We start from the raw sequence: 13,620 nt of genomic DNA, 5'->3' as shown, positions 1-13,620 counted from the left end.
CGTGAGTTGCAACACCTTAAAGGGCCCTGAGACTGTACCCTGCGCACGCTGCAATTGGCGTCACAAACAAAAACTCATAACTATCATTTACACCTGACCCAGTCATTGCATATTATAGCGTCAGTGTGCATTATTCCAATCCGGCTTACTGCATATCTATCTATCTATCTATCTATCTATCTATCTATCTATCTATCTATCTATCTATCTATCTATCTCATATCTATCTAAGTATCTATCTATTTATTTATCTATCTCTCTCTCTCATATCTATCTATCTATCTATCTATCATTTTATCTATTTATCTAACTATCTATCTATCTCCTCCATGGAGATGAAGTCTGGGTAGAGATCAGACAGTCTCCTGTAGTGAGTCTCCCTTACTGCTGAGTATTTGGGGCACCACAGCAGGAAATGAGCCTCATCCTCCACAGTCTCCTGGTCGCACTGCTGGCATAGTCTGCTCTCCCTGGGCATGTACCTCTGTCGGTGACGCCCGGATTCAATGAGGTGGCTGTGGGTGCTCAGTCTGTACCGGCTCAGGATCTGTCGGTCTTTTGGATTGGGGAGTTTATCCAGATATGGGGCCAGTTTGTACTCCCTCTGCAGGCTCTGGTATACTGTCAGCTTCTGGGATGTTCTTATGTCGTTCTATGTAATGAGCGCAGTGACGTCAACAAAGGTCCTTTTCCTCCCAGGTCATCAAAGAAGACGACAAAAGACAAGCCGGGCAGCGCGAACAAGTGGATTAGGTGAGTTACATATATATTTTTTAATTTTTTAACCCCTCCATCCCTATTTTACTAAGCATTCTGTATTAGGCTAAATGCACACGATCAGGATTGCGTGCGGATTTTCCACGCGGATTTGCGTGCGGAAAATCCGCACTGTAGGTCATGTACATTTTATTTTATGAGAATTTGACATTTTCAGTGCACACGATGCAGATTTTTTCCGTACGCAGCATGTCAACTTATTTTATTTTTCCTGACCGGATTTTCTTCATTCACTTAGTAAAATCCGCATGTGGAAAATCCGCACCGAAACCGCACCAAATCTGCACGCAAATCCGCATTCAAATCTGCACTAATTGATGCGCGATTGACCACACAGATTTGCCTGCGAACACCTGCGGATTTCAGTGCGGAATAAAAATGTAGGCCGTTTTTCTTTTGACAATAAATACACCGCTAATTTGTGTTTAAAGAGGTCTTCTTATCTCTCATGAAGTGCCTTTTTTACTGAATACTTGTATTCCTCATGAAATAACAAGGCTGTTTCCTTTTTTTTCCCTTAGAACTCTATATTGTTCCTCTGTTATTTCTTCCTAGAAATTAAGATATAAATGAATAACTGACACATGGATATTTATGTCAGCTGTTTGTCCCTACAATTACATATTTATAAATAACTAGCAGAAGGACCTGGCTTCACACGGGTATATTTCATCAATTTCATTTTAAGTTTCAGTGTGTTGTAAAAAGATATCAACAGTTTCCCCCATAACAGTGACCTCTACAGTACCCGCCCCTTTAACAATAACCTCCACAGTGCCCGCCCCTTTAACATTGACCTTCACAGTGCTAGCCCCTTTAACAGTGCCTGCTGCTTTAACAGTGACCTCCACAGTGCCCGCCCCTTTAACAGTGACCGCCCCTTTAGCATTGACCACCCCTTTAACAGTGACTTTCATAGTGGTCGCCCCTTCAACAGTGACCTACACAGTTCCCGCCCCTTTAACAGTGACTTCCACAGTGACTGCCCCTTTAACAATAACCGCCCCTTTAACAGTGACTTTCACAGTGACCGCCCCTTTAACAGTGACTTTCACAGTGACCACCTCTTTAACAGTTACTTTCACAGTGATCGCCCCTTTAACAGTGACTTTCACAGGGACTGCCCCTTTAACTGTGACTTTCACAGTGACCGCCCCTTCAACAGTGACTTTCACAGTGACCGCCCCTTTAACAGTGGCCGTCCCTTTTACAGTGACCTTCACAGTGACCGCCCCTTTAACAGTGACTTTCACAGTGACTAACCCTTTGACAGTGACCGCCCCTTTAACAGTGACTTTCACAGTGGCAGCCCCTTTAACAGTGACCGCCCCTTTAACAGTGACTTTTGCAGTGGCTGGCCCTTTAAAAGTGACTACCCCTTTAACAGTGACTTTCACAGTGGCCGCCCCTTTAACAGTGACTTTCACAGTGGCCGCCCCTTTAACAGTGACTTTCACAGTGACCGCCTCTTTAACAGTGACCACCCCTTTAACAGTGACTTTCACAGTGACCGCCCTTTTAACAGTGACTGCCCCTTTAACAATGACTGCCCCTTTAACAGTGACTTTCACAGTGACCGCTCCTTTAACAGTGACTTTCAGTGACTGCCCGTTTAACAGTGACCACCCCTTTAACAGTGACTTTCACAGTGATCGCCCCTTTAACAGTGACTTTCACAGTGACTGCCCCTTGAACAGTAACTGCCCCTATAACAGTGACTTTCACAGTGACCGCCCCTTTAACAGTGACTTTCACAGTGACCGCCCCTTTTAACAGTGACTTTCATAGTGCCCACCCCTTTAACAGGGACCTTCATAGCACTCGCCCCTCTAATAACAATGACCTCCACAGTGCCCGCCCTTTTAATAACAGTGACCTCCCCAGTGCCCGCCCCTTTAAGCAGTAAAGAAAAATGGCTGGGTTGTTATGGTAACCTGGAGTAAAACTGTATTTATGGCCGATGGTATTTAATGAGAAAGACTTGAAGGCTTGTATTGGCTAATGTGGGTTATTTTTTGTAAATATCTCAGGAACGGTACGTCCTAGAGAGCTGAGACCGGGTCTAAAACCTTCCCGGACACCCAGGGGCCAGATTTATCATTAGCTCAAGATAGAATAATGGAGTGAAAAAGTCGCAAATATTTGCGCAATTGCTAAAACTGCGCAAAAGTTTGCGACTTTTTTTTGCTCTGCACTATGCTCGCCCAGTTTTCTGAAAGTGGGCGTGTTTTCTTATGTAAATGATTCTCTAGACAGATTTACTATTGCGACTATTTAAAAAGTCGCAAAAAAGTCACAAAAAATTGCGCAATTTCACTCCAGTGAGGACCATGCTTATCTTATGAGACTTTTATTAGAACATGCGACTTTTTCGTAAAGACGCGCGACTTTTGTAAAGCTGCTTACTGACGGATAAACTGCTACCGTCAAACCACATTTATTACAGTCTTAAAGGGCCGATCATAAAACTGACTTTAGCCATATGTGAAAGTGGAGTGAGCTGTCAGAGTAATGATAAATCTGGCCCCTGATGTACCTGTGTGCCAAATTTGGTGAAGATCGGTCCAGTCGTTTGGTCGCGCATAAAGACCGTCCAGACAGACCGTCTCTGGCCGTAAACTTAAGGACCAGAGAAGTACATGGACGTCGTGGTGATCAGCGGCAGGGGTCCGGCAGTCTCTAATAGGCAGACCCCTGCTGCATGCGCCGTCTTCGGTGAAATCACCGATGCCGGCGCATTAACCCTGCACAGCTGCGGTAAGCGCTGACCACGGCACGTGCGGTGTCCATGCAGGGAGGAAGCAGCCATTGGGTGCCCGCGCTGCTGTGACGGGGACCCGATGGCATGGAAGGCAGCCCGATGCCTTCCTTAGGCATTATGGCTGCCATTCCTCTTAGCCTGTGAAATCCAGCCCCCTGGATCTCAGAGGCAGGAAGCTGTAAGTGTATTACAGTGTGTCAAAAAAAAAGGTGTCAAAAAAGCAATTTTTTGTCACATTACATCACAAAAAGTGTAATAGCAAGCGATCAAGAAGTCATATGCACCCCAAAATAGTGCCAATCAAACCATCATCTCATCCTTCAAAAATTATACCCTACCTAAGACAATTGCCCAAAAAAAAAAAAAATATGGCTCTCAGACTATGGAGACACTAAAACATGATTTTTTTTGTTTAAAAAATGATGTAATTGTGTGAAACTTACATAAATAAAAAAATGTAGACATATTAAGTATCGCCGCATCCGTAAGAACCTGCTCTATAAAAATATCACATGACCTAACCCCTCAGATGAACACCGTGAAAAAAAAAGAAAAAAAAAAGGTGTCAAAAAAGCTTTTTGAAGTTATCAAAAAGTCATATGCACCCTATGATAGCCCCTACACAAGACAGTTGCTCAAAAAATAAAAAAAAATACGGCTTTCTGAATGTGGAGACATTAAAAAATATATTTTTTTCAAAAATACTTTGTTATGTAAAACTGAAACAAACAACCAAGTCATATTTGGTATTGTCACGTCCATAACAGCTCAGTGGCGTAACTACCGGGGAAGCAGGGGAAGCGGCTGCTTCGGGGCCCGTCCGCCCGGGAGCAGTGTCTCAGTGTCAGACAACATGAGGGTCATCTCAGGCCGGGCCCTTCACTTACAGTGCTGTCACATCACCACCAGTCCCTGACCACCGACAGCCAATCCCCCCGCTGATTTTTCTTACTGCCTGTCTCTGCCAGCATAGCGCGCGTCGTCGTCCACTAACGCTCTATGCTAATTGAGTCCGCCTACTAAGTTCTTGTCCAGACTGGAGAGTGTGGCATGAGAGAGAGGAATCGCGGCAGGCAAGAGGAGCAGCACGGCAGCGGCACAGCGGTGAGCGCACATCGCTCACTCCTCGGCTTTTAAGGTATGTGCGCGCTGCCTGTGACCCCCTGGCCCTTTCAGTGCAGCCCCTGGCCCCTATCTGTGCCCCCCTGGCCTGTGCCCCCCCTGGCCCTTGTCTGTGCCCCACTCGCCCTGGCCTGTGCCCCCCCTGGTCCCTTGTCTGTCCCCCCCTGGTCCATTGTCTGTCCCCCCCTGGCCCTTGTCTGCGCCCCTTTCCCTTCTCTGGCCCTTGTTTGTGTCCCTGGCCATTGTTTGTGCCCCTGGCCCCTGTCTGCACCTCCCTGGCCCTTGTATGTGCTCTCCCTGGCCCTTGTATACGCCCCACCTGGCCCTTGTTTGTGCCCCTGGCCCTTGTCTGCACCCCCTGGCCTTTGCCTGTGCCCCCCGGCCCCTGTTTGGCCCCCCTGAGCCTGGCCTCTGTCTGCGATCTTGACTAGCCAAAGGAGTGGGCTTTGCATGGGAGGATAGAGTTGCGATGTGCGGCGGGAGTTGGGGGAAGCCTGTCCAAAAATTTGCTGTGGAGCCCAGTCACTGCTAGCTACGCCCCTGAACCTGCTCTATAAAAATACCACATGATCTAACCTGTCAGATGAACATTGTAAATAACAAAAAATAAAAACGTTGCCAAAAGAGCTATTTTTTGTTACCTTGCCTCACAAAAAGTGTAATATAGAGTAAACAAAAATCATATGTACCCTAAAATAGTACCAACAAAACTACCACCTTATCCCGTAGTTTCCAAAATGGGGTCACTTTTTTGGAGTTTCTACACTAAGGGTGCATCAGGGGGTCTTCAAATGGGATATGGTGTCAAAAAAAACAGTCCAGCAAAATCTGCCTTTCGAAAACCGTATGGCATTCGTTTTCCTTCTGCGCAATACCGTGTGCCCGTACAGCAGTTTACGACCACATATGGGGTGTTTCTGTAAACTACAGAATCAGGGCAATAAATATTGAGTTTTGTTTGGCTGTTAACCCTTGCTTTGTTAGTGTAAAAAAATTGATTAAAAAAAAAAATCTGCCAAAGTGAAATACTGAAATTTCATCTCTATTTTCCATTAATTCTTGTGGAACACCTAAAGGGTTAACAATGTTTGTAAAATCTGTTTTGAATACCTTGTGGGGTGTAGTTTCTAAAATGGGGTCATTTTTGGGTGGTTTCTATTATGTAAGCCTCGCAAAGTGACTTCAGACCTGAACTGGTCCTTAAAAAGTGGGTTTTGGAAATGTTCAGAAAAATTTCAAGATTTGCTTCTAAACTTCTAAGCCTTCTAACGTCCCCAAAAAATAAAATGGCATTCACAAAATGATCCAAACATGTAGTAGACATATGGATAATGTAAAGTAATAACTATTTTTGGAGGTATTACTATCTATTATAAAAGTAGAGAAATTGAAATTTGGAAAGTTTGGGTAAATTTGGTATTATTTGGTATAAATTTGGTAATAATTTGGTATAAAATTTGGTATAATTTTTTTGACTCAATTTTACCAGTGTCATGAAGTACGATATGTGACGAGAAAACAATCTCAGAATGGCCTGGATAAGTAAAAGCATTTTAAAGTTATCACCACATAAAGTGACACTGGTCAGATTTGCAAAAAATGGCCTCGTCCTTAAGGTGAAATATGGCAGGGTCCTTAACCACTACAGGACCGCCGTACGCAGGATTGCGTCTTTGCGGCGGCCCTGTTATTCCCGAGTAGACGCGCCGCGTGTCATCTCGCGAGACGCAATATTTCCTGTGAACGCGCACACGCAGGTGCGCGCGTTCACAGGAACTGCAGGTAATCGAGTGGATCTGCAGCCTGCCAGCGGCGATCATTCGCTGGCAGGCTGTAGATCCGATTTTTTTAACCCCTTAAAGGTATATTAGACGCTGTTTTGATAACAGCGTCTAATATACCTGCTACCTGGTCCTCTGGTGGTCCCTTTTGCTTGGCTCGACCACCAGAGGACACAGGCAGCTCTGTAAAGTAGCACCAAACACCACTACACTACCCCCCCTGTCACTTATTAACCCCTTATTAACCCCTGATCACCCCATATAGACTCCCTGATCACCCCCCTGTCACTGATCACCCCCCTGTCATTGATCACCCCCCTGTAAGGCTCCATTCAGGAGCTGCGGATCCACGGATCCACAAAACACATACGGATGTCTGAATGGAGCCTGACAGGGGGGTGATCAATGACAGGGGGGTGATCACCCCATATTAGACTCCCTGATCACCCCCCTGTCATTGATCACCCCCCTGTAAGGGGGGTGATCACCCCATATAGACTCCCTGATCACCCCCCTGTGAGGCTCTATTCAGACGTCCGTATGTGTTTTGCGGATCCGCAAAACACATACGGACGTCTGAATAGAGCCTTACAGGGGGGTGATCACCCCATATAGACTCCCTGATCACCCCCCTGTAAGGCTCTATTCAGACGTCCGTATGTGTTTTGCAGATCCGCGGATCCACGGATCCGCAAAACACGGACACTGCGGATCCGCAAAACACGGACACCGGCAATGAGCTTTCCGCATTTTGCGGATCCGCACATTGCCAGAACTATATAGAAAATGCCTTTTCTTGTCATCAATTGCGGACAAGAATTGGACATGTTCTATAGGCTCTACAAAAAACGCAGTGTTCGCCCGATCAGGCCTGATCTTGTGCGCACACTTGCGTTCAGTCCGCCCCACCGCAGTGACAGAAATGATTTTTTTCTGATCACTGCAAAAACACAGTAAAATCGCTGCGGCGCTATAAAAAGATCACTTTTGAGGGGCATGGCGAGTTCATAGAAGATTTTTTTTTTTTTGTCACAAGTTAGCGGAAATTGATTTTTTTGTTTTTTGTTTTTTCTTACAAAGTCTCATATTCCACTAACTTGTGACAAAAAATAAAATCTCACATGAACTCACCATACCCCTCACGGATTCCAAATGCGCAAAATTTTTTAGACATTTATATTCCAGACTCCTTCTCATGCTTTAGGGCCCCTAAAATGCTAGGGCAGTATAAATACCCCACAAGTGACCCCATTTCGGAAAGAAGACACCCCAAGGTATTCGCTGAGGGGCATATTGAGTTCATGAAAGATTGAACTTTTTGTCACAAATTAGCGGAAAGGGAGAGTTTGTGAGAAAAAACAAAAAAAAATCAATTTCCGCTAACTTGTGCCAAAAAAAAAAACTTCTATGAACTCGCCATGCCCCTGACGGAATACCTTGGGGTATCTTCTTTCCAAAATGGGGTCACATGTGGGGTATTTATACTGCCCTGGCATTTTAGGGGCCCTAAAGCGTGAGAAGAAGTCTGGAATCCAAATGTCTAAAAATGCCCTCCTAAAAGGAATTTGGGCCCCTTTGCGCACCTAGGCTGCAAAAAAGTGTCACATAGTACGGTATCGCCGTACTCAGGAAAAGTTGGGCAATGTGTTTTGGGGTGTCATTTTACATATACCCATGCTGGGTGAGATAAATATATCGGTCAAATGTCAACTTTGTATAAAAAAATGGGAAAAGTTGTCTTTTAGAGAGATATTTCTCTCACCCAGCATGGGTATATGTAGAAAGACACCCCAAAACACATTGCCCAACTTCTCCTGAGTACGGCGATACCACATGTGTGACATTTTTTTGCAGCCTAGGTGGGCAAAGGGGCCCACATTCCAAAGAGCACCTTTAGGATTTCACAGGGCATTTTTTACACATTTTGATTTCAAACTACTTCTCACGCATTAGGGCCCCTAAAATGCCAGGGCAGTATAACTACCCCACAAGTGACCCCATTTTGGAAAGAAGACACCCCAAGGTATTCCGTGAGGAGCATGGCGAGTTCCTAGAATTTTTTATTTTTTGTCACAAGTTAGCGGAAAATGATGATTTTTTATTTTTTTTTCTCTTACAAAGTCTCATATTCCACTAACTTGTGACAAAAAATAAAAACTTCCATAAACTCACTATGCCCATCACGAAATACCTTGGGGTGTCTTCTTTCCAAAATGGGGTCACTTGTGGGGTAGTTATACTGTCTGGGCATTGTAGAACCTCAGGAAACATGACAGGTGCTCAGAAAGTCAGAGCTGCTTCAAAAAGCGGAAATTCACATTTTTGTACCATAGTTTGTAAACGCTATAACTTTTACCCAAACCATTTTTTTTTTACCCAAACATTTTTTTTTATCAAAGACATGTAGAACAATAAATTTAGAGAAAAATTTATATAGAAATGTATTTTTTTTTTGGAAAATTTTTACAACTGAAAGTGAAAAATGTCATTTTTTTGCAAAAATTTCGGTAAATTTCGATTAATAACAAAAAAAGTAAAAATGTCAGCAGCAATGAAATACCACCAAATGAAAGCTCTATTAGTGAGAAGAAAAGGAGGTAAAATTCATTTGGGTGGTAAGTTGTATGACCGAGCAATAAACCGTGAAAGTAGTGTAGTGCAGAATTGTAAAAAATGGTCTGGTCATTAAGGGTGTTTAAGCTAGGGGGGCTGAGGTGGTTAAAGGGTTAATAGAAGCTTAATATAATTTTATTTTTAAACATATTAAACTTAATTGAATTACTGACGCTTTATTGGATCTAAAAGGGGATTTTAATAGGCAGTATTTTAGGCGTGGTTTGGGTGGGATTGTGGGTGGGGTTATGGGCAGAGTGGGCTAGGTTATGGGTGGAAAAGGGTCGTGTCCACCTGTCACTTTGAGTTTGATGAGAACTGTCTCCTTATAGTACAAAAAAAAAAAAGAAACTCACGGTCTCAAAAGGATTAAAATAATAAAAACATAAAAAATGACATGATCTACGCGGTTTGTAGCTTTCTGCCACCTTCATCTGGCTGAGAAAACAGTGTAACATGCAACAGTTAAATTGTCACGGACGTTCCCGCGACAGGTGGCAGGAGATTGGTGAGACTGGCAACACCTGGTTTGATTTGACGTGTTTTTCGTTTGGATCAAATGACGTCTGTGCTGTTTCTGGTTCTTTCCCCAGGTGTGGCTATTATGGTCATTTAACCTTCTCTATGTATTGTTGTTTCTCCCACTATGCTATGCGGTTTATAGCTTCTGTTGGAGTTGTGGATAGCTGGTGTGTGGATCTCGGCTGAGTTCCTGGTGCTGCCATAGCCACTTGAAGTTAAGTGTTTTCTTTCCCTTTTATATTTTGTTTGGGTTATTTTGTATGTTGCATTTCCCTGTCATTTGTATTAAGGCCTGTGGGAGACGCCTGTTCGTCCTTCCTTTTGGAGGAACAGGTTGTCTCAGTCCTGACATTAGTACCAGGGTCCTATAGGGTGAGTTAGGACACTAGGTATTCCGGTGTATGAACTCACCTACCTCTGGGGTCTGTTCATACTCAGGACTTTGATTAGGGTTTTACTAGGAGGTGTCCATCTCCTTTCCCTAGTTTCCAGGTCTTATTCCCTCACCCCTTTCCCTCCTGTGTTCGGTGTGGTGTTTCCCTCCCACACCCAAACGTGACATAAATACAGATACATACACAGGAAGTGAACTGATACTGTGGCTACATAATTAACCAAAAGTACATACAAAGTTGCAATCAGGAACATATAATAAACAGTTTTGGTTAATTATGCATCCATAGTATGAATTCACTTCCGATGTATGTATCTGTATTTAAAAGAGTTTTCCAGGACCTCAATACTGATGACCTATGCTCAGGATAGGTCATCAGTATCTGATCTGTGGGGGTCCGACACCCGGGACCCTAGCCGATCAGCTGTTTTGAGAAGGGGCCAGTGCTCCTGTGAGTACCGCAGCCTTCTCCATGTTCACCAAGCACAGCGCCATACATTGCATAGGAATAAGTCATCAGTATTAAAGACTTGGAAAACCTCTTTAACTGCTGCATATTACACTGTTTCCTCAGCCTGAAGAAGGTGGAGGACTGCCACCGAAACGTGTATCTTATGTCCATTTTTATGTTTTTTATCATTTTAATAAATGGTCTTTTTTACTGAAGTATCTAGTGCAGGGTTCCATTGGCTCCATTTGGGAGCTTTTTTCTCTTCATTCTCCCTATACTGTGACATCACAGTGTTCACGATTTCTGTACTGTGACATCACTGGCTTCATTTTCCCTATACTGTGACATCACAGTGTTCATTATTTATATTCTGTGACATCACTATGTGCATTATCTCTGTATTGTGACATCATAATGTGCATTATGCCAGTACAGTGACAACACTGTATTTTCCCACTATTTTTACAACACTGTCTGCATTGTCCCATTATAATTATATCACTGTGTAAATTATCCCTCTATTGCTACATTACTGTGTGCATTATCCCTGCATGCATTAGCTCAGGGCATTAGAGAAACTCATCATAAACTCTTCTGAACTTGCTGCTGAAAGTGGTCATGTTTGTTTGGGGCCCCATGATTATGCCCCTGCCCCACGGCCTGACACAAGTTAGTGTACTTTATGTTAGAAATTTATGTCAATTATAGTGGAAATCTAGTTAATAGCTGCTGTAGATTTCATGGATGGCCCAAAGATACACCTTTGCCTCCTAATAAGTAATGTGCCTATTATACCAATGGCTTCACATTAACCCATTCCCGCTGTACATAAACTGAAAAATAAAAAAAGTTATGGCTCCGGGAAGCCAGGGGGTAAAAAATGAAAACACAAAAAATGGAAAATTGCAGGGTCTTGAAGGGATTAAGACTGGTCTTAACAAATTCCCCTCATGGTCTGCACATTGTAAGTTTAGATGCTCATGCAGTGGTAAGTAGGGGACACTTTGTGGCAACCTCATACACGTAGGTTCCTCTTCTAGCTAACTACCTCAGTGAGCAAGTCTTGCATTTTCAAGACAGTCCTTCCCTACCCTCTCATCACTGTGGAAGATCATTCCAGTAATACAGGGTGAATCAAAAGTCTCAGGACACCCTTTTATTTCAGTGGGAAGGGGGTCATGTAGCAAATTGCTGTTGATAACTTTTGAACTTTTGAAGAGATATTGCAGATCTGATTGTGGCAATTGATTTCTGAGAAAATGTTGGTCTTCTTTGATGTGCTACATGACTCCCTTCCCATTGGATAAATTTGCTCTTGATCTAATATGGCGGCTTTCAAGTTGGCGGCCATGTTCCAGACAGGCTAAAAGATAGGCCCCCTCATTTTCCCTTTCGTTTCTGAAATAAAAGGGTGTCCTGCAACTTTTGACTCACCCTGTAGATAGATCAGGCATTGTCCAGAATTGTGCCGGAAGCCTCCGCCCGGCAGTGTGTTTTTATAAATAAAGGAGCCCTTGCCCTGCGCGATCCAGCGCAGGGCAAGGGTGAGCATCGGAGCATGAAATGCTCTGATGCTAACACCAGGGGGGCTGCCTGGGTGAAATTATGGGTATGTCCGGATTCAGCTCTGATCAACAACCCCTTTAAATGTATTTTATTGGGATTTTATGTGCTAGACCAACACAAAATGGCAAGTATGTGTGAAGTGAAAAGAAAATGATACATGGTTTTTAAAAATTTTAATAAATAAAGATCTGGAAAGTGTGGCGTGCATTTGTATTCGGCCCCCCTGAGTTAATACTTTGTAGGACCACCTTTCACTGCAATTAGAGCTGCAAGCCTTTTGGGGTATATCTCTACCAGCTTTGCACATCTAGAGGCTGACATTTTTGCCTATTCTTCTTTGCAAAATAGCTCAAGCTCAGTCAGATTGGATGGAGAGTGTCTGTGAACAGCAACTTTCAAGTCTTGCCACAGATTCTCATTGGGATTTAGGTTTAGACTTTGGGCCATTATAGCACATGAATATGTTTTGATCTAAACCATTCCATTGTAACTCTGGCTATATGTTGTCCTGCTGGAAGGTGGACCTCGGACCCAGTTTCAAGTCTTTTGCAGCCTCTACCAGGTTTTCCTCCAGGATTGCCCTGTATTTATCACCACCCATCTTCCCATCAACTCTGACTGGCTTCCCTGTCCCTGCTGAAGAAAAGCAGCCCAACAGCATGATGCTCCCACCTGAACTGTGGATCTCTTTAGCTCCTCCAGAGTGACCTCTTGGCTTCTTCTCTGATTAGTGCTCTCCTTGCCTAGGCTGTCAGGTTAGGTCAGGGCTGGCCAACTTGCGGCTCTCCAGCTGTTGCAAAACTACAACTCCCAGCATGCCCACAGCTATCAGCCTAAAGCAGGGAATGGTGGGAGTTGTAGTTTTACAACAGCTGGAGAGCCGCAGGTTGGCCTGCCTCTGGTTTAGGTGAACGGCTATGTCTTGGTAGGTTTGCAGTTGTGCCATACTTCTTCCATTTTCAGATGATGGATTGAACAGTGAGATGTTCAACGTTTGGGATATTTTTTTATAACCTAACCCAGCTTTACATTTCTCCACAACTTTATCCCTGACCTGTCTGGTGTGTTCCTTACTGTTTGATCACCAATGTTCTCTAACAAACCTCTGAGGCCTTCATGGAACAGCTGTAGTTATATTGAGAATAAATCACACACACAGGTGGACTCTATTTACACTGGATTTATTTAGGAGTATCAGAGTGCAGGAATACAAATGCATGCCACAATTTTCAGATTTTTACTCATTAAAAGTTTTGAAAAACATGTCTCATTTTCTTCTCACTTCACACACAAAGTATTTGCTACTTTGTATTGTTCTACCATATAAAATCCCAATTAGGGCTCATGCACACGAACGTATTTTTTTTTCCATTTCCTCTTTTTTACAGGTCTGTATGCGGAACCATTCATTTGAATAGGTCCGCAAAAAAAAAAAAACATTGTGTTTCCGTATTTCCGTTCCACAAAAGAAGAACATGGCCTATTCTTGTCCGTTTTGCATCTCCGACAAGGACAGGTATTGTTACAATGGATCAGCAGGAAAAAAAAAAAAAAAACTGATCTAACATGCATGTCATCCATTTTTTTTTTGCGGATCCGTGTTTTGCGGACCGCAAAATACGTACGGTCGTGT

The sequence above is a fragment of the Bufo bufo genome, chromosome 4 (assembly GCF_905171765.1).
Source record: "Bufo bufo chromosome 4, aBufBuf1.1, whole genome shotgun sequence".
In the NCBI taxonomy this organism is placed as follows: domain Eukaryota; kingdom Metazoa; phylum Chordata; class Amphibia; order Anura; family Bufonidae; genus Bufo; species Bufo bufo.
The sequence above is the reverse complement of the archived record's forward strand: the minus strand, read 5'-3'. Positions refer to the sequence as shown.